Source organism: Anabrus simplex, chromosome 11, assembly GCF_040414725.1.
Source record: "Anabrus simplex isolate iqAnaSimp1 chromosome 11, ASM4041472v1, whole genome shotgun sequence".
In the NCBI taxonomy this organism is placed as follows: Eukaryota; Metazoa; Arthropoda; class Insecta; order Orthoptera; family Tettigoniidae; genus Anabrus; species Anabrus simplex.
In genome coordinates, this window is record NC_090275.1 from 86,612,235 (window position 1) to 86,638,020 (window position 25,786).

Here is a 25,786-nt window from a genome sequence, read left to right on the forward strand (position 1 = left end):
GTGGTTTCCCATTTTCACAACGGGTAAATGCTGGGGCTGTACCTTAATTAAGGCCAAGGCCGCTTGCTTCACACTCCTAGCCCTTTCTTATCCCATCATCGCCATAAGACCTATCAGTGTCGGTGCGACGTAGGGCAAATTTAGAAAAAAAAATACTCGGCTTGTAGCAGTAATCCTATCTACCGGAGATGTGTGGCAACAGAAGGCACAAAGTACATCACAACAAACAATGGTCAATGTAATGTTATTGTGGATCAATTTTGTAAGCTTTCTAAATTGTAGGCCTTCATATTTAGTTTTCTTTCGACTCTGTGATATTAGTGCCCCTTATAAAATTATTTATAGCGTACACTGTAGTTCCTTATCCTCCGACTTTACATACTGATTTTCATTAAATTTAGTTTACCCATTTTCTCGTGACTCGTCGCTGATATGGACTCATGAACAAAAATCCAAATTCATGAACATCTCTTTGATCATAGCCGTTACGGTTACAATTTATAAGACATAAATGATCGGAAATGTAATATAACATTAGTTACCGGTACAGTATTTATCGATACGACCACTATAGTTCCGTTTTTATGAGTTTCGACTTGACAGTTAGCCGGAAGTCAGCCGGTGGTGCCAAACTGTCACGAATACAAACAGCTGATTTACGATATACAACACGAACAGAAATGTAAATACTGGAATATAAGTCCATAATCAGTTATTCCTTGTAGCAACATACATGATTCACATTAAGATCAATAATACACAACACATTTAGTATAAGGCTACAAGATAAAAAATATGTCAATGCTCGAACAGATAAACCGTGAGAAAATTAAATTAAATTTCTACTCACCATGTAGAAGATCTCGCGTTGCTGTTAGATTCATTTTCCCGTAACGAAGGAAATAATCCTACAAAGCGAAAATACCACTCATTTCTCAGTCACTATCGGCATTGTCATCGTCTGTTGAGGTTTCACTCTCGCTTGACCCTAAAGAGATAATAAAGTCTTCAACATAATCGTCTGAACTACTTTATGCCCGTTCCTTCTGGCTATCCACCACATAAATTGGGTACTGGGGCTTGTTTTGTTTCAAGAGATGCATAAGATCACCCTTCCCCATGTCATCGCGAACCAAAATATTGTGCTCCTTCAACCACTTAATCAACTCATTCTTTCTAGCCGCCATTGTTGGTGCTTTGTCAAGAATGACTCTCTAACATTACAAACAATTTCCCGGGCCTGACTCCTTAGTGGAGTACCGCATCCGAAAGGCTTTCTTCTCTTGGGAGCTTCATCCTTAGACGTAGGCGTCGACATGACAGAACATCAAATTCACACACGGGCCTAAAATTAACCTACTATATAACTACCGAACGAAATGTTAAACTAAGCTACTATATAAAATAGATCACCTGTTACACACTATTTACTACAATATAACGCGCTATACTATTAAAAATACTAAACAATACATTTATAAACTCTACACTGCGAAATATAAACGAACAACAACCTAGCACAAAGACACACAAAGACCGTGAAAAGAACTGAGCACAATACAACACACAGCTGATAGCACGTGGCAAGGGCGTGACACTTCATAGTTCATAGGGAGCGTCCGAAGCAGTTCCGAGATGGGCCCCTCAATCTCGCCAACTAGTGAAAACTAAAATTCACTTATAGAGGGTTAATTTAGAAGGCAGTGGTTGGCATTACACATTCAGTTGCGCGGTACAGCAAATTCAAAACACAACACTGTTATCGTTGCGCGTGAAGGGAACTTGGTCGTACGGTAAGTAATAGTGCTTGTTAGACGAAAATTTGTTGAGATTCTTTCGCATTGAACGAGATTTTTGATCCAGTTTTTTGAGAGTATGGAATGAAATTACAATTATACGCGTTCTTAGTGTGAAGAAATAGTATTATGATCATGAACGTATTTCACATTGAACTACCTAGCTGTTGCGAGTAAACGTGTGTGTGATTGTGCTTCTTACCTGCTGTTTGGAATAAAATTCAAAATATAAACTGTGTGCATTATGCTGTGTTTTACTTCTTCCTTTCCTTCTCCTGTTTTCCATTCCCATACATAAAAGTCGTGGGAAGGGTTTAACGAACGAGCGAAAGAATGAGGTTACGTTAGATCGTGATTTAGGCAAATATGGGCGTTTTGGGGTTTTATATGAATTGCATTAACATTTTCAGTAATCAATGTTGCATTTATTATCTAATAGATGTAAATGTACATTACAATGCGAACGGCGAAACAACGATACAAGCTAGCATTATAGCAGTATTGCCAACATACAAATACGGTAATTGCAATTTGCTTTTCAAGTAAAAGACACGAAAGGAGCTTTAGATACAACTTTCCTACCGAAATGCAATCATTATCTCTATCACAATAACAAAGTAATAACTGTTATTATCAAGTTTATTACGAGGTATTATCGTGGTATTTATTTCCTTATGTTGGCGGAGATACAGGGGCCACTATAGCTTCCATGACCTGTTTTCTCAGTGAACTATATTATACAGGAGTGACGGATCTATTTCTCTTATATGATCCTTGGCACGTGGTGACAGTAAACAACAAATCGACAACACTGCTAACCGCAACTGGAGTCTAACGCGCTCTATCGGAGCGATTGGCTGTTGATTAATTCACTTACCCTCCGCCAAAAGGCAGCGCTCAAACGTCAAGTCGAAACTCATAATAACTGAACTATAATAACATAAATATTTGAGAATTACATTTTAGACCTTCCCCTAAACTACCATTTCACTCAGCATGAATAAAATTATCTATGACCTAGATTATAGCGACTTATTCCCCGACTTAGCATACCGATTTTCATCAAATTCTCTTCAGCCGTTTTCTCGTGATGAGTGTACAGACAAACATTACAGAAAACTAAAAGTGAATGTCCTTGTTACAGTGGATACGACTGATACAGAAATATGCTACCATCCTTTTTAAATTCTGAGCAATGTACAGACAAAACTCTTATTATATATATATAGATTTATTATTTAATCACTTTACCGTCCAGGGTTGGACTCAGCGAGGGATCCCGCCTCTATCGCCTCAACAGCATTTGCTTAGAGTAAAAGTAGAAAACCACGGAAAACAACATCGAGGATGGCTGAGATGGGAATTGAACCCTCCTCTACTCAGATGACCACCTGAGGCTGAGTGGACCCCGTTCCAGCCCTCGCACTACTTTTCAAATTTCGAGATAGAGCTTGGAATCGAACCCGGAGCTCCGGGGATGGCAGCTAATCACACTAACCACTACAGCACAGAGGCGGTCTATTTGTTTATTTATTAACCGGGCGAGTTGGCCGTGCGGTAAGGGCGCGCGGCTGTGAGCTTGCATACGCGATATAGTGGGTTCGGACCCCCAGTCGGCAGCCCTGAATATCGTTTTCCGTGGTTTCCCATTTTCACACGAGGCAAATGCTGAGGTTGTACCTTAATTGAGGTCACGGCTGCTTCATTCCCACTCCTCGCCCTTTCCTATCCCATCGTAGCCGTAAGACCTCTCTGTCGGTGCGACGTAAAACAAATTGTATTTATTTATTTATTTATTTATTTATTTATTTATTTATGTTGAATTTAGGTCGTTGGTTGCCCTTTCCTTTCATTTGTCGATACCCTCTAAAAGCTAGCCTGCACGCGCTGGGCACATGACATCTATAAGCAGAAAAAATCAATAAGCATATTCAGTAACATAATATCCCGTTTCTACTATTTAGTCAATGACCCTGTGTAATTTTGACCTTCGAGATGTTACGCAAGCTTTTTCAAGATTTCTTGCGCAATCTGCTGGATTTTATTCGTACAGAACAGTACGCAAAGGATCTATAAGCAGATTCAATAACGTCATATCCCGTTTTTACTATTTATTCAATGACCCTGTGTAATTTTGACCTTCGAGATTTTATGCACGGTGTTTTCAGGATTTCTTGCGCAATCTGCTGTATTTTATTCGTCTCAATTTTCTGTTCGATTCAGTCCAGTTCAGTGGATCGTGACTCGGGAGAAGGCACTTCTTCATCAGCACCACTGGAATCTGTCCACTCTCCTCGTGGGCTACGAAACTTGACAACCCGTCCTCCAGGATAAACAAGGTGTGTGTCATTATTTTTTCACAACCAGCCTTTGAGAATACTTCTGGAATGGCGTTTCTTTTCTAATACTTCTGTCCACCAACATCCCTTAATATTATAGTAGAACCACACTCCAGTTAAATAAAGACTAGCGCAAGCAAGGAAGACCTTTCTTAAGAAAAGAAATTTGTTCACTTCGAACATTGCTATTAGTGATGGGCTAGCGACGGAATCAAGTAGAATCGAGTAATGTGGTGTTAGAATCGCTATACTCGACTCCAGACTCGAGTCCAAGCATACTAGTTTCGCTATCTGTGGACATGTTTTAGAACTATAATGTATTGTACTGGAGTGCACGGCATTCAGGGTCACCCACAGAATATTTTTGTGGTGTGGACTGCAGAATGTTTGCTGCTCATGATTAGTTTTTTTGAGTCATCATCATCATCATCATCATCATCATCATCTGTTTACCCTCCAGGTTCGGTTTTTCCCTCGGACTTAGCGAGGGATCCTACCTCTACCACCTCAAAGGCAGTGTCCTGGAGCTTCAGACTCTTGGTCGGGGGATACAACTGGGGAGTATGACCAGTACCTCGCCCAGGCGGCCTCACCTGCTATGCTGAACAGGGGCCTTGTGGAGGGATGGGAAGATTGGAAGGGATAGGCAAGGAAGAGGGAAGGAAGCGGCCGTGGCCTTAAGTTAGGTACCATCCTGGCATTCGCCTGGAGGAGAAGTGGGAAACCACGGAAAACCACTTCCAGGATGGCTGAGGTGGGAATCGAACCCACCTCTACTCAGTTGACCTCCCGAGGCTGAGTGGACCCCGTTCCAGCCCTCGTACCACTTTTCAAATTTCGTGGCAGAGCCGGGAATCGAACCCGGGCCTCCGGGGGTGGCAGCTAATCACGCTAACCACTACACCACAGAGGCGGACTTTGTTGAGTCATCGCCGTCAATAATTTGATTGTTACGATAATTATTATTATCATAGGCACTAAAAATTTGTACAACCTTCGATGTTAGGTCCCTTTAAACAACAAGCATCATCATCACTAAAATTTATGACTTCCTAACAAACTGTCGAGTCAAAAGATAGACAAGTAGGACCGAAGATGAGCGTGGGATGAGGACAGTTTCCCCACTGTGCCCCGCCCTTTTCTAATGCCGATAACGGCAGCGTTCTATTATTGTTGTTATTATTATTAATATTTCTTTTATTACTGTGTAGCCTGGAAGTAGCCACCAGGGAATAGTTGATAGCTATGAAATATTATTCCCGCGACATCCTTGTAGGAAAACTTGTACCGGTAATAATATTGTGCGAAATAATGACAATATTACTGCCAGACAAATTTATTGCAAAGATATATGTGTAGGGCGTTCAAAAACATATATGTGCTGTAGTATCATTTATTGGTATTGTATTCACGCAGTCTGCATAAACAACATGCAAATCTCATCTGACTCCTATTTTATTCAATCACATTAACATTCACTGGCCAGTCGCTAATACCTGTAATTGCATATTTCATCAGACAATTAACACAACAGACTGGGTTCATATCAACGTTTAAATGACAATATTAGGGTTGTAGGTGTCGAGCATTGTCGCTCTAGGTCATATTTCCTGTGTGAGGGAGAATTGCTTATTGCTGTATTTACAAAACCCTGTTACAACTGTGAGCGCTTCGATCACCCTTGACCAGCAACGGATCTACAGTATATAATGTTGTTGCTGTAGGAAGAAAAATATTGGTATTCATCAACGTAGAGGAAAGCAGAGCACAATTTTTTTTATCTTAAGTAATAGATTGTTCTATGTAAGTAATGAAAATTAAAACCTACAACCTGTCTTCCAGTCAATGACCGGGTCAGGGATGGGATGAATGAAGCCCCCAACTTGAGGCGACGATAGGAACTGTGCCGGCTGCCGAGGCCTGTCACACTCCTCTTGGGCAATGATTAATGACTGACAGATGAAATGAAATGATAGTGGATAGTGTTGCTGGAATGAAAGAGGACAGGGAAAACCGGAGTACCCGGAGAAAAGCCTGTCCCGCCTCCGCTTTGTCCATCACAAATCTCACATGGAGTGACTGAGATTTGAACCACGGTATCCAGCGGTGAGAGGCAGGCGCGCTGCCGCCTGAGCCACGGAGGCTCTCCTATGTAAGTAATACGTCACAAAGTGATTTTCTGTTATTAAATTACGTTTACATTGTTTACATAACTATGTTACAGCATTTACCTGGGTGTGTAGGCCTACTATGATCCCTGTCAATGCCACGATGGTAACGTAATTGCCCTTCAGACATTCTCACACAGATTTCATGTACTGCATTCAGGTGTTTTAGCATGGTGTTTGTACTCCTGTTGTAACTTAAAGTATTTCTACATATGTTGCACACAGCTTTTTTTGGGAACAGTTTCAGAGACATCAAAGTAGTCCCATACAGCCGATCTCTTCTTACTTGACATTGTTGATGTTTACAGCACTGCTTATATCCTGCAACTATTCTTCGACCTTCGCTCAACTTCTGAAGACTGCAATACACTCGGTTTTGTTCCTTTGCACAGTCATGTGTTGCAATGATAAACGTCAAAACGGAGGGTGGATTTTGTTCACTCCGTTCCATTACCTGTTTAGCTAGAACAGAATGACGTTCTATCTGATGATTTGCTGCGTGTACATACATCGCATTCTGGACGTCTAATCATAATACCCTTCATTATATGTGCCGAAAGTATGATGTAGAGATAAACTAGTCACCTGTTTCCCCAGACGATTGTAGGCTTTGGCGCGGTTAGTAATAGGCTATGGTTACATATAGTACGTTTACATTGGGATTGAGATCGATTTGAGTACATAGGGGCCGATGACCTTCGATGTTAGGCCCCTTAAAACAACAAGCATCATCATCATCATCATCATCATCGATTTGAGTACACTTACCGTATTGAAGACGATTCCGTTTTACATGTAGTAGGCTATTTGAGTATCGTATTGAATCCGCCAGGCAACGTCGACGTATAAGAACGATGCAGAATTGTAGTAAAATCGATATCACCTCTTAGAATTTAAAAACGCCAAACGCAATAGAAGCCCAGGAGATAACTTTCAGTTTTGAAAATATGTGTGGTATTCCAAATGTAATTGGTGCAATAGATGGAACGCACATTCCAATTTTACCCCCAACAGAATGGTTATCGTGATTTTGTTAATCGCAAGGGCTGGCCGTCTTATAATATGATTACGGTTGCTGTTCAATTACACAAGTATTATTATATTTGTTATTTCGTCAGAACTTTGATGATGATGATTTCGTCAGAACAAACATGGAGTGTGTGCGCAGTCGTTTTCAATACGATCTCAGTACGATCCGCGTTTACATGGAACTCGATTCGAACCGAGTACGATACGATCCCAGATTTTACCGTATCGACCTTGAGACTCAATCCAAACTGAGCCCACGTTTACATGGCTTTTTCAATACGGGAAGTGTACTCAGATCGATCTGAATCCTGCATGTAAACGTACTAAATAAGTCTGTCATACTACCGTTCATGTTAGCATATATATGGCATAATGGCTACCTGAAGTCTAATTTTCCAGTAGCGAAGCAATACAATGTGTGCAGAAAGACCATGTATAACAAACGCGTGTTTAAAATGCTCTAAATACAACATATGTACCGTGACAGTGATTTTAAATAATAATAATAATAATAATAATAATAATAATAATAATAATAATAATAATAATAATAATAATAATAATAAAGTTTTGAGTTTTACGTCGAACTACGTACATTTTTATGGTTTTCGGAGAAAACGAAGTGCCGGAATTTAGTCCCCAGGAGTTCTTTTACTTGCCAGTAATTCTACCGACACGAGGCTAACGTATCTGAGCACCTTCAAATACCACCGGACTAAACCAGTATAAACCTCCAGATAAGCTATATTATCAATATTAGAATAGATGGCATATTCAGTGGAGTCGACGAGAGACGCCGTGAACGGATATTTTCATATTTTTTAATTTTTTTAATGCTTATATAGTTGTAGTATTATCGTTCTCAAGTCATCATCAAATTTAGATTATTTCTTTTGCTCATTCATTAAGTTTTTTAAATATCGTACCGCTCTATCGCAATCCCATTACAACCTCAGCGACCACTTGTACGCATGCTTCATCCATCTAAGAGCGGGCGAGAGTGAACGTGTGACGTCATGCTGTCATCGAGTCTTTGCAAGCGAAACGAGTCCGAACCTGGACTCGAAAGTGTTGAGTACCGCGATGCCAGGCATCACTCGCGTACATCACTCATTGCTATAGGATTAGAACGATGTTTTTGAAGACTTTCGTCTGGAGCGTTCCGTTGTATGTAAGCGAAACGTCGACGATAACAGCTCAGAAAGAAAGAGGATAGAAGATTTCAAAATGTGGTGTTACAGAAGAATGTGAGATGGATAGATCGAATCACGAATGAAGAGGAACTGAATCGAATTGGTGAGAGGAGAACAATTTTGCGAAATTTGACGAGAAGAAGGGATAGAATGATAAAGATACAGACTCTAAATACTCTCAGACACTCAGGAATTGCTCAGTTGGTTTTGAGGGAAGTGTAGGTGGTAAGAACGGCAGGTGTAGGCCAAGGTATGGATATGACAAACAGATGAGAGTAGATGAAGGCTCTAGTAGTTATGTAGAAATTAAAATAATGTTTAGTGCAGGATAGGGTGGTATGGAAAGCTGCATCAAACCAGTGTATGGACTGATGACCCAAACAATAACAATAACTGAACAACAACAACAATAATAATATTAATAATAATAATAATAATAATAATAATAATAATAATAATAATAATAATAATAATAATAATAATAATAATGTGACATACTCACTCTTGCTCACGGATGTGCAACAATATGTGACGTCCCGGGTCACCTTAATTTTAATATAAATAAATACTCGCTCATTTACTTCTCCATAAACAATATCCCATGGGCGCCAACCTTCAAACTTATGACTTGAAGGCGATAGTGGATAATAATAATAATAATAATAATAATAATAATAATAATAATAATAATAATAATAATAATCATAGGTAATCAGACTCTAAATACTCCCAGAGGTGATATGACGGAACACTAACCATTAAGTACACACAAACTTGGAAATTAAGGATCAATAATAAGAATTTCAGAAAGTACCAAATAAAATAAGTGTTTATTAGGATGAAAAACGTGACGGCCGATTTACGAAAACTGAACTTACGGAAACAAAAGAAAAATTGAATGAAAAATTAATAAAATAAACTGTTTCGCGGAGACCTGCAGTTATTCATGCCATTAGCTCATCATTTGTAGATTCTGTTATCTGGATACGTTCGATGTAGCAGCTGATGTTTGATGGACCTCTCGTACAGGCGTCGTCATCTCTCGTTGCAGGTACCAGTCCTATTTCTGATTTGTGCATAGCCCACTATTGGACAATGAATTTCCTAATTTTAGCACTTCCTATAATACTCCTTGCATAATGTTGTAATGAGCCCTAATTCCAAGATCAAAACCACCTTGGGTTACGTTCATGGAGAGAATACACTTGTATTCTTCCGTATTACAGAACTGTAGCGTAACTAAATACATGTCTTCTGTTCTAGACAAGTGAAAACCGGTCTCTCGTTGACTTTATCTCTCGTCATTGAGATAACCAGGACTCAATGAGAGTAATATTGAGTAGTGCCCTTCTCAGATGCGAAGTGGACTAAGTTAAGACCTTCAGCAGTTAAGACCTTCTCCGATGTCAAGACGTACAGCCCTCCTTCGATGTAATGATAGAATCGACAGATAGACGCTCTCCATTGTTCTTTATTTGGGGGCCCCAAAGCCCGCTGCCCCCGCGTGGCCATCGACTCAATCTACACGGCCTCCGACATGCTATTATTTCTAAGAAGAAAGAGATAGCAGGGAAGAGTGGGAACTAATACAAGGAGTATCTGCCTGTTTCAATGTCAAACATGCTACCAAGGCCAGAGTTTGTGATAGGTGTGTGGTGTTAAGGCGTGGTATTAAGGGTAGGGAGAAAACAACATAGGCGGAAAGAGAGAGTCTACATGTAAAATCTGACAAATTGTGATAGCGCATGCAAGGATGTGGTTTCTGGATAGGTCCAGATGTTTGAGTTAGTAGAGAAAATGTATTATGCACCAGCCATGATCCGTATTCTCGCCATTCCAGTTGTCAAGGGATCAGTCCATCTGGGCACTGCCGTGAATAGCCCGATTGCGGAGCCATGGGTCAAGTCCCACTAGGGCCCGCCGCACATTGCCACCTCCTTGGGGTCCCTCGTACCCAGTCTCCGATCCCGGAGAATGAGTCCAAACCCGCCGGGGGGGAACCTCCTCGACGGCGGTGAGTCATGACGCCGGGCCCCCTTCCTCTCTGCCCGCGTAATAGCCCGGTACACAGGGCAACTGTGGTGGGAGGCTGGGTGCCCCCCGCGCAGTTAGCCACACTGACGCCTCTTTAAGTGCCGCGCAGACCGTGTAGTGGTGATCACCCCCACAACGGTTGCACCTCACTCAGAGCCCACACCTCTCCTGCCTGTGGCCTCACCTCAAACAGCGGAAACACTGCAAGAGCTGCTGAGGGGGACGTTTGGATCTCACCTGATTGCCGCTACCCGCTGAGGTCCTCTCCTGATTGGTTCCTTGGTCGACTTCTGTCCTGGGAGCAGTCCTGGGTTGCGACTGGGCTGCTCTCTCCTGGTGGGCTGGCGTCGTCTTCTTCTTTCTTGCCCGGGGGCGGCGTCTGCGGCGCTCTCTGCTCGGCGGGGGAGGATGCCTCGTCCTGGTGGCCCTCTTCCTGGCCCGGTGACCCTTGGATAACGGGTGGTCCCGCTGCAGCGGCGGCTTCTCCCTTCTCTTGGTTGGCGGCGGCGGCGTCGGTCGTTGCTGGCATCTTGTTGCATTCCCTGTCCTGAGGGGCGCACATCGATGTCTGCGTCGTGAACGAGGCGCTAGCAGGTCGAGCCTGCGTGGCAGCCTCTGAACGCCTCGGGGCGTCCGTCTCCGTGCCGTCTTCCTCCGTCCGGATCGTCTTCCTGGTCTGCGACCGAGCGGTGGGCCTTCTCTGGGTGGCCCGGGCATGTGGTGGACGTTCCTGGTAGGCGGCCTTGTCGGTCTGCGTGTACTTCGTGAAGTACAGCAAATCAACTTGGGTCGCACCGTCGCGGCATTCGGGAGCGGGCAATCAAAGCGTCATATATCGAACTTCGAAAAGTGGGCGTTAACAAGTTGTAACTCTCTCTTCAGAATATGGAGTGGAGTAGGCAATATTGCAAGCTTGATGACGTCCTTTTCCAGGTAAAGGGCTAAAATTAGCATGTCGTGTCCGGTTGCCTGACCTCGGCTATGGAAAATTACTGCAAAGCTATAAATATAGGTGATGTTGTAATACCTTACTCAAGGATTAGTTCGTTCAGAGTTCGTTACTGCCGTGGTATAAAGAAAAGAGATGGTAGTGTGAAATGGATGAGTAAAAACCCTAGGCCTATATAAAAGCAAAGTCACCTCCGTACAGGCCATGAAGGACCTTGGAGGAGTGGAAGGTAAAGGCTTCCGCCATTGTTAATCTCGGCACGTGATGGGGTAGAGTGGTTAGCTCTACACCCGGCCGCCTTTGCCCCCAGGAATTAACCTGTTATTCATTTTTGATGTAGGCTGAGTGAACCTCAGGGCCATATGCACCTCTGAAATTGGAAATCTCGTTCCTTAAATTTTACGACTTCCTGACGGGGATTCGAACCCACATCCTTCCGGGCGAACCGAACACGTCTTTACCGCCTCGGCCAGGCAACCCCTCTAGGCCTATATATGACTTAATAATTTAGAATGCCAATGAATTATACAGTTTGATAATTTTGTACATGCTGTGATGTTCAAAACATCACAATAATAATAATAATAATAATAATAATAATAATAATAATAATAATAATAATAATAATAATAATAATAATAATAATAATAATAATAATAATAATAATATCTAGCTGAAGTCCGTCAATGGGGTAAATATTAATATTGACGTATTTCCTTACATACGACATTACTTCTTCTTTATTCTTTGACGGTTTTCTTTACGTCGTCAATGGAAAAGAAAGGGTTAGAATTGGGAAGGAAGTATTTGCCTTGTGTGAACAGTGTCTGGTGTCAACAGTGGGGTTCGAACCCACCATCTCCCAAATGCAAGCTGATAGCTACGTGACCCAAACCACGTAGCCACTTGCATTCCTTGTAGCCTACAATTACCTCTTGGCACAATTGCAAATTTAAACTATCGCTCCTTTGACATTACAAAATTTAACTGGCCATGGCTGAAAACTGGCTGTCACTTCTCTTGAGGTTAATTGATCGTGAAACAAAATTGGAATTGGAAATTCATGCCTTTTGAAAGTAAATGGAAAATGGAAGTGTTTTATCGGATGTTGTTAATTCAACTCGAGGAATTAAAGCTCTCTGTTCAGCTTTATCTCCACTTATTATTTCCAAATCTAAACAATTTTCGTACATATTTCTTAGAATTAGGCCCCAATCTGTTTGCGATTAGGAGCAGCTGAGAAGCGTTCCGATTTTTAAGGAGCATAACCATGGCTCCAATTTTTAGAATACGAATATGTGGAGGCAAACCATTAATTCTGAGGAATTCAATAATTACGTAGGAAATTAAAGTAGCTAATTTTCATCCTCAATATTAATCTGTTTACGGTAGTGAATGGTTTTGAATTATCGGGTATAAGCCCAACGACTTTCAGATTAATATTAAGAATGCCAACTTTCGACAAAACAATGACATCTTTCGCATAATGTGCTAAAATTCTGACTGGTAGTTCAATAATATTTGAGCCGTTACCATCTAGTGAGGGGTAGTCATTACTGCCGATTTCTAGCAAAAATCAGCGAATTCAATTTTTTGTGGCTTTATCAGCATTATTTATGTAAGTCATGCGTTTTGGAGAAGGGTCAAATAGAAGAGTATTTAATACAATAATACAATTATAAATAAATAATTGTTTCGCGATAAACATTTGGCAAAACAGGCAAAACCTTTATGAAATCTTCCCCAAGAACAATAATTTTCCCACCACGAGGAATGGAATGTCGTTACCTACGATATATTTTAGAGGACGATTCTCACACATTAATGGATGACTATTTGCCAGTAAGTAGCCAGGATTTAATTTGTTTGGAGGGGGTGGGGATTAAGGTAGTTCTTCATCCAGAATTTTATTTTTATAGTGGTATAGACTACCTAAAAAGGAAATGAGTAACCTTGGATCCAAGTAAGAGTGGTGGATTCGTGCGGATTCCGGAAGCAATAGTATGATGCATTATATATAAAATGCTAAAAGAACGTACATTCGTTAAAACTCCTGGTGTGTCTAGACTCCTTGGACGAATCCCCCCCCCCCCGCCAACCTCTGTTATTCCCATCTCAACATAACTGCAGCATTTCATATGTTCTGAGTGCAAATGAAATGAATGCAAAAAGACATAGTTTGAGTAAAGATGCAATATTCTGGTTTAGAATTTTCTTATAATAACGATCATGTGATAAGCTGTAAAGAAGTGACATTTTATACAAATAATGCGACAAAGAAATACACACAGAAACAACATATATATATATATATATCATCAGGTCAGTCACAAAGGTCAGTGAGATTTTAGAAAGGGTATTTACCCTAAAATGGCAGTGGGCAGGCCATGTTGCTCGGAGAACTGATGGTAGGTGGACAAAGCTTGTGCTTGAGTGGTGTCCGAAAGATCATCTCAGACCAAGGGGAAGACCACCGGACAGATGGGATAAAGACATCCGGAAGATTACTGGGATCAATTGGCAGAACATCGCTCAAGACCGTCCCAGATGGAGAGACCTCATGAAAACCTACCTTGCTTCGGACTTAAAGAGGCCACATCGTAAAAACGATTGAATATGGCTGATAGTGATAGTGATATATATATAGAAAGTAAGGGGGTGTGAGTATAGATAGTTTTGTTTGTTGATAAAGAAAAATACATGCCATAACATAATTATGCTAGGTAGGGTTTACCTTGTACTATTATTTTCCCTCGCAAACCTGGGATACAGAATATAGTGCCGGTAGTATAAAGTTACAGATTTGTGACGCTAATATTCGTATGTATAATTTTTATTAAAGTGCCAGAAACCAACTACATGGAGATGTTGCCATTTCAACACCGTTTTAAGGGCCACCGACCCAAGCCGGGATTTGAACCTGCGAACTCGGACTCAGAAGGACAGCGACTCAACCAACTGAGCCACATGAAAAGGAATCGTTTGCGGTTATTGTTTTAAATAGATGCAGTTAGGATTATTACAAAAGTTTTATGAGGAGCATTTATTAAGGCGTACGTTTTCCCAACTGTCCTAAATTCTCGAGACCGGACGTAAGAACTAACTGGAAGCTAAAGAGCCTTGCAGGGATATCACTTCCTTCTCTGTTTACTTTTTCAAACCAAACTCCATAGCGTAACAGCCCGAAGGCCTGCAGATTACGTGGTGTCGTGTGGTCAGCACGACGAATCCTCTCCGCCGTTATTCTTTGCTTTCTAGACCGGGGTCGTTATTTCACCGCCAGATAGCTCCTCAATTATAAGCACGTGGGCTGGGTGTACCTCGAACCAGCGCTCAGATCCAGTTAAAAATCCCTGACCTGGCCGGGAATCGAACCCGGAGCCTCCGGTGAGAGACAGGTACGCTACCCCTATACCGCGGAGCCGGCTGTTTACTTTTGGGTCTCCTTATTTTAGAATTTGACTTGAAGCACCCTGCAATCGATTACCGTCCCTGACAAAGTTAAAAAAGGCATGGGATGGGGAAGATACAGCCTTGTTTGTGGGTGCAATGGAGTTGGCCATGATTCCATGAATCTCCCGTAATCGAAAGTACCAAAGTGACTCCTTTTTTTAGAAGACAAATTAAATGAAGATTCTACTTCCTCACAAACAAAGAACGATATAAATTTTTGGAACAGTTTCAATAATGCAGCCGATTTATGTTAAGAGTACAGAAGCTATGATTTTGATTGTTGGATATAATTACATGGTAACAATCAAAACCATCAATATCTACTGAAGATCCGTCACCGCACTCTGTAGGACCGGCTTTCGTTTCATATCCACCGGGTGAGTTGGCCATGCGGTTAGGGGCGCACAGTTGTAAGCTTGCATCCAGGAGACAGTGGGTTCGAACCCCACTGTCGGCAGCCATAAAGATGGTTTTCTGTGGTTTCCCATGTTCACAACAAGCAAATGCTGGGGCTGTACCTTAATAAAGACCTCGGCCGTTTTCTTTCCACTTCTAGCCCTTTCCTTTTCCATCGTCGCCATACGACCTACGGTGCGACGTAAAGCAAATTCTAAATCAAATGAAAACCTACAACCTGTTTTCCAGTCAGTGACCGGGTCAGGGATGGAATGAATGAAGCCACCATCTTGCGGCGAGGATAGATATTGTGGCGGCTGCCCAAGCCTGTCGCACTCCTCTGGGACAATGATTAATGACTGGCAGATGAAATTAAATTATAGTGGGGAATGTTGCTGGAATGAAAGACGACAGGGAAAACCGCCTTCGCATTGTCCAGCACAAATCTTACATTGAGTGACCGGTATTCGAACCACGGAACACAGCGGTGAGAGGCTGACGCGCTGCCGCGTGAGCTACGGAGGCTTCAAATCAAATTCTAAATAAAAAATAAAAGATATTTGCATAACCCCTTCGAAGGAAAAGTTTTATCCACGCTAATGGCCTGGACTTACACCTCACCCACTGAAATTATTTTGTGGGTAAGCCACTGTATCCACTCACCATTTAAGGTACAAGATAAGCTCGAAGAATGTTGAATACTGAAAATATGCCACCATAAAAGATGCAATTATGGCTCAAAATTACTAAAGAAAGGTAAGGGACGAGATCTAATGTTTTAAGTAGAATCCGAATCAATAGAACGTGGCTTCTCATTTTAAAAGTGTTTCACACATCGACTGCGATTCAAGCCTCGGCAGTCTTGATGAGAAGATAGAACCATTGGACCTGAGTTATCACGCCCGCCATTTAGAAAATAGTTACCCGCACATTTGATGGTGCCATTTGAGGTTCCAATCAGTCCCCTGGAATTTGACAAAATATATAGGCCTACCTATAGAACTTAGGCATGTATCTGCTATCTGACTTGCTGCTGTTAGAATAAATAACTGCTTCATAACTTACCAAAAATGCACATAGTTTTGTCTTCTTTATGACATAAAGGTCCATCTTCAAAAATGTTACTTATTTGGCACAAAATGAGGAGCTAACGTGCAACTCACAATCCTGTTACAGTCTCCCCAACTCTGAAACCCAGGATCCCTAGGATATTGTTGTTTCCTGGAACCGATGTGCAAAAGCCGACACGATGTTGTAAGCTTGCAACTGTTTCTGGCCGTGACCACCGTTATCTCGGTGGTCACGTTCCGGCCCACTATTGAACAATCCCTTGCTAATTGCCCTTTTCCTCATCTCTTGACATTTGTCAAGGCAGTATTATTGACCTTTTATGTTTTCTGATATATATATCAATGATACGTGTAAAGAAGTGTAATCAGAGATAAGGCTTTTTGTAGACGATGTTATTCTGTACAGAGTAATAAATAAGTTACAAGATTGTGAGCAACTGCATAGTGACCTCGATAATGTTGTGAGGTGGACAGTAGGCAATGGTATGCTGGTAAAAGGGGCTAAAAGTCAGGTTGTGAATTTCACAAATAGGAAAAGTCCTCTCAGATTTAATTACTGCGTTGATGGGGTGAAAGTCTCTTTTGGGGATCGTTGTAAGTACCTAGATGTTATTATAAGGGAAGATCTACATTGGGGTAATCACATAAATATGATTGTAAAAGGGTACGTATCTCTGCATATGTTTATGAGGGCATTTCGGGGTTGTAGTAGGGATGTAATAGAGAGGGCATATAATCTCTGGTAAGACCCCAACTAGAGTATGGTTCCAGTGTATGGGACCCTTACCAGGATTACTTGATTCAAGAACTGGAAAAAATCCAAAGAAATGCAGCTCGATTTGTTCTGGGTGATTTCCGACAAAAGAGTAGCCTTACAAAATTTGGGCTGGGAAGACTTGGGAGAAAGGAGACGAGCTGCTCGACAAAGTGGTATGTTCCGAGCTGCAAGGAACAAAGATACAAATCCAGACCTCTGTTTTGTAAGCTCGAATGAAAGTGGTTTTCCTGAAAACATCACGAGAAAACTGATTGGTGAATTTCGACATAGCCAACATTAGCCCATCCTAATTGAAATTGGTATCACAATCCTTATAATTAGATCAACACCACATTCTCTTTGGAATTTTCGTAAACCTGACTGGACCAATTTCACAGCAGAACTTGATAAGTGCATCCGATAGATTCCTCCTAAGTCTAACAAGTATTGGCATTTTGCTGGTGTTGTTATAGGAACAGCTAAAAAGTTCATTCCAAGAGGATACCGCAAAGAATAGATCCCTGGATGGAATTAAGAAGGTGATGCACTATATCAAGACTTGTAACGATGTGGAGATCCTAACACAGCAACCGAGCTTCTGTCCAGTCTGGACTCATCTTGAAGGCATAAGTGGATAGAAACAGTTGAGAGGATAGATTTTACTCACTCTAGCAGAGAAGCTTGGAGTCTTCTCAGAAAATTAGGAGGAAGCTTACCAGTATGCAGGGAACAGGCTGAAGTTACATCGGATGAAATTGCCTCTCACATCATTGCAACGTAACGAGTTCCAGGTGACAAAGAACTCACCAAATATATTAGACGACAACTTCAAAGCTTGAAGTCAACAGCATCTCAGTCTTCAGAATATGCAAATCCCTTTACGGTATCCGAGATTGATACATCACTGAAAGATCTAAAACCATCTGAAGCTCCTTCCGGAGTTCTTTATCAATCTGGGACAAAATGCGAAGAAATGGCTAGCAACATTTTTCATTCATTCATTCATTTATTTCGATTAATCCCAACGAGGCTGCAGGCTCACACATAGGATTTGTAGAGGACACTACATACTGGCGGGCACTTACACATCAAAATATAGTTTGTGTATATAAGATTATTAGTAAATGGTTGAGCATATAAACACATACAATATATAAAATATGTACATCATCAATATGAGGATTACAGAGAATTATTTCTGACTGAGACATTTTACTAACTGAGCACATGCCATTGGAGTTCAGAAAGGCTGAGATAATTGCAATATTAAAACCTGGAAAACCCAACAACAAGCCAGAAAATTATCGCCCCATAGCTCTCCTTAGCTGTTGCTACAAACTTTTTGAAAGACTCATATTTAACAGAATAAGCAGTGCCATTTTACAGCACATTCCCATGGACCAGGCAGGCTTCAGACTAGGTCGCAGCTGTTGTGATCAAGTTTTGACACTGACAACATTCATAGAAATCGGGTTCCAAAGAAAGTTGAAGACATCTCCTGCTTTTGTCGATATCACTGCTGCATTTGATACCATGTGGAGGGAAGGTATGGTCTATAAACTTCTCCGGGTAATACCATGCGGAAAGATAGCAAGACTTATTAACAATATGCTGAGTGATAGGAGGTTTCAGGTTATCATAGGAAACAATGTGAGCAAGGAGAGGAAGCTTAAAAATGGTTTGCCTCAAGGTTCATTCCTATCACCACTTCTGTTCAGCTTATATATATCTGATCTTCCTGAAGTTACATCACGGAAATTCTGCTACGCTGATGATATGGCATTAGCTGTGCAACACGAAGAACTGGAGAAAACTGAAGAGATGTTAACAAAAGATTTATCCATTTGGAAAACTTACTTCAGGAACTGGAGACACAAGCCCAGTACCAATAAAACTGAGGTGTCTTGTTTCCATGTAAACAATCCTTTAGCAAATACCAAATTGAACGTGAGTTTCTGTGGCAGGATACTTCACCAAAATTGGAATCCAAAATTATCTTGGAGTAACCTTGGATCGAACACTAACCTAGAAGCAACATCTGCTGAACTCCGCACAGAAACTGAAAACACGTAACATCATTCATAAGCTTCGTGAAACTAACTGGGGTTCTTCGGCAAGCGTTTACGGTCTTCAGCTTTTGGGCTTGGTATTTTCAAATGTTGAGTACTGTGCTCCAGTATGGATGAACAATCAGCACACAAGACTTATTTATACTGAACTGAATTCCACTATGGGCATAATAACTGGCACAATTCAATCTACGCCATCTCTCGCCAGCTCTCGCTTTTATCTGGAATAATGCCATCTGATTTATGCAGATCCACCGCTCTCATCAAGGAATTTAATAAAATCTTAAGGAACACCAATCTACCTCTTCATGAAGATCTACGAACTATGAACCAAATCAGATTACGTTCACGCCATCCACCTTTACGCAACGCCTTAGACATGGTTGCTAGAAGCTATAAAAGCTATAACCCAACTACAGAGTGGGAAAGACGGTGGGAAGCCGCAACGGAGATGCACCTGCACAGTATGTTCTCGAATGCCAATCTTCCAAATGGATTCCAGCTATCACGTAAAACATGGTCTGCTCTGAACAGAATAAGAACAGGCCATAGCAGATGCAGAGACATGTTGTTTAAATGGAACAAGTTGCCGTCACCCGCGTGTGATTGCGGAGCTGCACGACAAACCATACAACAATATTGTCAGAGAGTGTGAAACGCGGGCATACACAGGCAGCAAAGTTGATTTTCTGTTGGCAACTCCAGAAGCAATACAGTGGATCAATGATCTTGACATTCGCTTGTAAGGAGTCTTTTCTTGTTCATTGTTTTCTTGTATGTAAATAAGTATATCATTTATTTCTGTACTCAACTTGATTCTATGGGCCATACGCTAAATAATAAAAATCCGACCTGTCAATGGAGAAATGGCGTAGAATGACATCAGTAGACGAATAAGTTTGACTGGTGTCTTTAATAGTAGGAAAGATCACAATATGAAGATAAAGTTATCAGAAATAAATTGGGACACAACTCTCAATAATTCATTAGAAAAGTTTATTACAACTTTTTGTCTCAACTCAACTCTACACTCAACAACACACTGCGCAATTACTCGGCACAAAATACAAACGAATCACAGTTTTAATTACAGAGTAAATGTAAATTTAGCGCGGTTCCGGTGCGAGAAAGTTGGCGACACAATCTCTGATAAAACAATTGAATAATAAAAAACACTACCATAGATATGAAATATACTACAGACACTACGAACTATTTTTCTCATCATATCAAATTTTTAACGACACTAAATACAGGAGAAAAATTATTCATTCTAATACCTCCCCTTGTCATAAAAATTTGATCACAAACACAAATAAAAAATAAGCAACACACGTAGATAAACATGTGGACGATAATCAACAAGTCCTAACAAGTTCCTAAATTTAGAAGTTCCCTCCCCTGACAATGCCTTTTGTCCCCTACATCCAACGGTGCAACACATCCTTTGGCATTTTCTAAGTTATACTCATGTATCAGATTATCAATATATTTGCATTGATCAACATACACCGCATCTTTGGTTACAGTCGCAGACATCGATAATAAACTCTTAATTTGCCCAAGATCCTTGAAGTCTAGATAGCGACACAACTCTGACTTATACCACTCCAAAACTTCAACAATACCGATAGCTATCATATCATCAACATTCACTCCAACCAGCATATTTTCACCGAAGTACACACAAACACAAACACACACAAACAAATCTTTTAAGAACTATTGACTTCAAGACACCATCAAAACAAATGTTCAAGTCCTTTGAACTTTGGTGTAAACCATATATGCTTTTCTTTAACTTGTAGACACAGTTGGGTTTATTTCAAAGCGACTTGGTTGCTCCACAAACACTTCTTCCTTAATGTTGCTCTTTAGAAATGCCGCATGTACATCATAATGTTGAATATTCCAACCTTTGACGACCGCAATAGCAATCAAGATTCTGACAGTGACGCCTCAAAACATGACTAAATTATCATTATAATCAACACCTTCTACCTGCTTATAACCTAAAGCTACAAGTCTAGCCCTGTAAATGTTCTCATTACAATCAAGTCCTTTTCTTGATTCTGAACACCCATTTTGTCCCAATAATATTCTTTCCTTTTGGTCCCTCTACCAATTCTCGACACTCATTTTGCTCAAAATTACTTAGCTTCTTCTCCATTGCTGATTTCCATTTTTTACATTCAGGACCAGTCAAAGCTTCCTTGGCACTCTTCGGTAAACTGTCAGTTACAGCAGACACAGCATGCAAATTACATCCAATGCAATCCGCATACTCTCGTCTGTTTCTAATTCTCTGTGACATACGTAATTCAGGAATTATGGGTTCTTCCTGCACTTCAGCATTGATGTTATTCACACTGATTTCAGGATCTGATCTCTGATCTCTCTCACCCATTACTTGCTCATCAGTTCTGCACACCAAGTCATATTCATTATCAGAGACAAACAAACTTAAATCTACGACCAATAGTTTCTCACAAGTTTTAACAGGCAACACAGTAGCATGTCCTTCTTTATTAGTTTTCATGGAAAACACTCTCTCCTCAAATATTACATTGCTGGACAAAACAACACACTTGTTTTTCAAGTCCCACAGCCTATAACCTCTGTTATGTTCCTCATATACCCAGGCACGACATCCAAATACTCTCATTCTACAAATTTCGTCATCAAATTTTCTTTTTGTTAAACCACAACTCATAGCGTATATTGTTTTCAAGAGCAGATGCTTTACACCTATTCTTAATGTAAGAGGCAGTATACAGCGCACCGGGCTGAGTTGCTCAGACGGTTAAGGCGCTGGCCTTCTAACCCCAACTTGGCAGGTTCGATCCTGGCTCAGTCCGGTGGTATTTGAAGGTGCTCAAATACAACAGCCCCGTGTCGGTAGATTTACTGGCACGTAAAAGAACTCCTACGGGACTAAATCCCGGCACCTCGGCGTCTCCCAAGACCTTAAAAAGTAGTTAGTGGGATGTAAAACAAATAACATTATTATTATTATACAGCGCCTCGCCCCAAAAATTAAAAGGCATACCTGCATTCAATAACATGCACCGAACTAATGTCAGAAGCTGTTGATTCAGCCTCTCTGACACTCCCATTTGCTGGTGTTCCCCTGGTGTTCCCTGGTAAAGACAGCCTGTGAACAATACCATTGTCAACAAAGAACTGTTTCAAACTTTTCAGTTTTTTAAATCTTGAATATTCTCAGCTCTTTTCTTGAATGTAATTATTTTTTCACAAGCCTCATTTTTGTGCTTTAACACACACTCACTTCAATGTATCTGGAGTAGTCAGTCATCTGTCAAGGTTAGGAAATATTTCGCCCCTCCCAGGTTTCAGACTTTACATAACAAACATCAGAGTAAACAAGATCTAAGGGAGCGGGTGATTTAATTAGTCTATCTGGGAAAGGAGCCCGTTTAGCTTTGCCTTTCATGCACACTTCACACTTCTCACTACCTTTTTGCTTGCTAATTAAATCACTGTCAGGCAAATTTTCAGCATGCCCAAAACGGTCATGCCATATTTCTCTTGCTACCATCTTGCAAGCAACTGCACACACAGATTCCTGTTCACCATCACTATCTTGACAGTCAGATTTCTCTAGTTCATACTAATCACATTTGATGGTATACATGTCATCTTCTCTTGCATAGGCACTGAACAATACTTCATCTCCATTCCCTTTGTCATAAGCAGTCAGCTTTCCACTGTCTATCTCAAAACGCACATTAGTTTTCTCAAGTTTCCTCACCGACAAAATATTATCAGATGCATATGGAACCCACAGCACTTTGGTTAGTTTCAAAGTCCATCCACCGCACTGATCACATATTTTCAGCACTATGGACCCACTGTCTTTCACATCAAATACGACACTTTTCTTTCCCACCTGCACTGAACCTGACACATTTCTTGCAAAGATGTTCAATAACTCACGGTGAGGTGTAATGAGGTTGTTACAACCATTGTCCACAATCCAAGTATTTGCATCACTTGACTTTTCGTCCTGTTTACATTCTTTGCCCTCTGGTCCTCTCATCAAATGCACAGCATATTTCACTTTCACAGTGCTATTTCCAACCTTCTTTTCTTCTGTCTCCGGTTCTTTTTTCTCTTCATAAGTGACAAATTTATTCTTGAATTCTCTCTGAGGCTTCTTGTTGCCATGGGCATTCCCGTCTGAGCCCCTAGTGTCACTTGCAATAGCCTCAGAGTTTCTACACTTAAACGAAGGATGCCCCTCCTTGCCACAAGTGTAATAAATTACATTTCCTCTTGACTTGGTTTCTCTTACTTTTGAACACTATCTTGCAAAATGCCCAAGTTGACCGCAACAGTGACAGGATCTATCAGAAGAGCTCAATTTTTCATGAGAAAAATTGAGTTTCTCCTCAAAACCATGGAATTTTCCTTTGTTCTTCATAACATAGCTTCTCAATTCTTGATTTTTCTTCTCACGTTCATCCTTCACTCTCTCTAATCTATCTTCTTCCAGCAGCAATTTACTCGTCACATTTTCTGACCATAGTTTTTCTTCATTTAACTCCATCACATGGGCAATGTGTTTGTAATTTTCTTGCTTCAAACCTTTCAGTGTGTAGGCCGCCACGTCTTGATCATTGATGTTGGATCCATGATTTCTCAGTTTTCCACTAATTGCTCAACCCGATTCAGATATTCCAAAACAGGTTCATCATATTTCTTGATGCAGCTTGCCAATTCGTTCATGGTACTCACAAATTGAAAAGGAGAGATCTTGAAATGAATTGCCTTAAATCTCTTCCAGGCATGCTTTGCTCGTTCATGGCTGGTTACATCATTCAAGTAACAGTCCTCTACCAACTACGTCAAGTAACTGATTGCAGTGGCGTTTAGGTTCTCTTCGTCTGTAGTTAAATCTTCATCATCATCGTAACCGGGATCGATGGCAGTCCAGCATTTCTTTCTTGTTAGGAAAGCCTTCACTCGCTTGCACCACACCACATAGTTTTCCGGGACAAGTCTCTCAATCTTCGGCGTATCCGCAACTGATGCCATTTTTACATACGACTTACTGGCGCACTGAGCCCATAACCTATCAGAAATAAATGTGGACACAACTCTCAATAATTTCTAAGATCAGAAATAAATTGGGACAAACTCTCAATGATTGATTAGAAAAGTTTATTGAAACTTTTTGTCTGAACTCAACTCTACACTCAACAACACATACATACAAACATACAGACATACATACATATATTTATTACCCACCCTAGTATACACCATCGGCTTATTACAAGTAATAAAGACAGAGCGAAACAAAAAACAAACAAACAATAGGCACTACATCTCTCCTAAAACTACTTAACTAAATTATCTACCTCTACATCTACTCAGTGTCCTCCCATACGTGCGCGGATAGCCAGCATACGTGCAGGAAGCACCGCACTACAAACTAACCCTATTCCCCTACTCCTACCTACCACCTAAATAAAATTTGGTAGACTGGTCGCTGCGTCAGTCCTGGTATGGAATACATGCCCACCAACCCATACACTCAACAACACACTGCGCAATTACTCGGCACAAAAAACAAAAGAATCACAGTTTTAGTCATAGAGTAAATATAAATTTAGCGCCGTTCCGGTGCGAGAAGGTTGGCGACACAATCTCTGGATAAAACAATTGAACAATAATAAACACTACTATAGATATGAAAAATACTACAGACACTACGAACTATTTTTCTCATCATGTCCAATTTTTCACGACACTAAATACAGGAGAAAAATTATTAATTTCAATAAAAGTTGGAATTTTAGAGGACAAATTGGGTCAAATATTCGTTTATAAGAAGGGGAGTTAGGAATTGGAATAACTTACCAACGGAAATGTTCAATAAATTTCCAATTTCTCTGCATTCATTTAAGAAAAATCTAGAAAAACAACAGATAGAGAATCTGCCACCTGGGCGACTGTCCTAAATGCAGATCAGTAGTGATTGATTTATTGATTGATTGAAGTAAATACATGGTTCTACTTCTACGGGGAAATATCCCCGCGCATCACAATCCTAAGTGTTTTGCAGTACAAATGTGGAGAATCAGTATGGCCCTACTGAGCCTTGTTAGTAGATTCTTTGTCACTATGTTAATTTAATATTTCGGCGTAAGTTTTTAAGTTGTTCGTACCATACGTAAAAAAACAGCTGATCCTCGCTCTAGTTTCAGGAAACATTTTGGGGGCAGGCCCCTCTGCCCCCCTCGGCTAAGCCAGTGCTATTTGCCATTGGGACTTTATCCCTACTGAGCCGTTCTAATCGAATATCGCCAGCTGTTTCGAAATTTGATTTTAACTAAGACACCGAACACTCATTTGAATTTCGAGGAAATTTGAATGAAATGTGCATTGTTCAAGAAAGACGCCTGACTGCGCATGCATGCCTACCCCCCGCCCCTTCTACCTCGCCTATCGTGCCTCCTGCTCAGCGCTCTTACTGTTCCGGCGGCCTTGAAGGTACTGGTGAGCGC

General features: G+C 40.9%; 1 protein-coding gene across 2 annotated transcripts in view; it reads left to right on the forward strand.

The window, feature by feature from the left end:
- Positions 1-3,985: 3,985 nt before the first annotated feature.
- LOC136883507 (fatty acid synthase) overlaps positions 3,986-25,786 on the forward strand; it is an 830,097-nt gene continuing 808,296 nt past the window's right edge. For both annotated transcript variants that reach the window (XM_068229677.1, XM_068229680.1), the window contains exon 1: positions 3,986-4,135. The gene's annotated coding sequence lies outside the window, so the exon portion shown is untranslated. The remainder of the gene's footprint in view (positions 4,136-25,786) is intronic.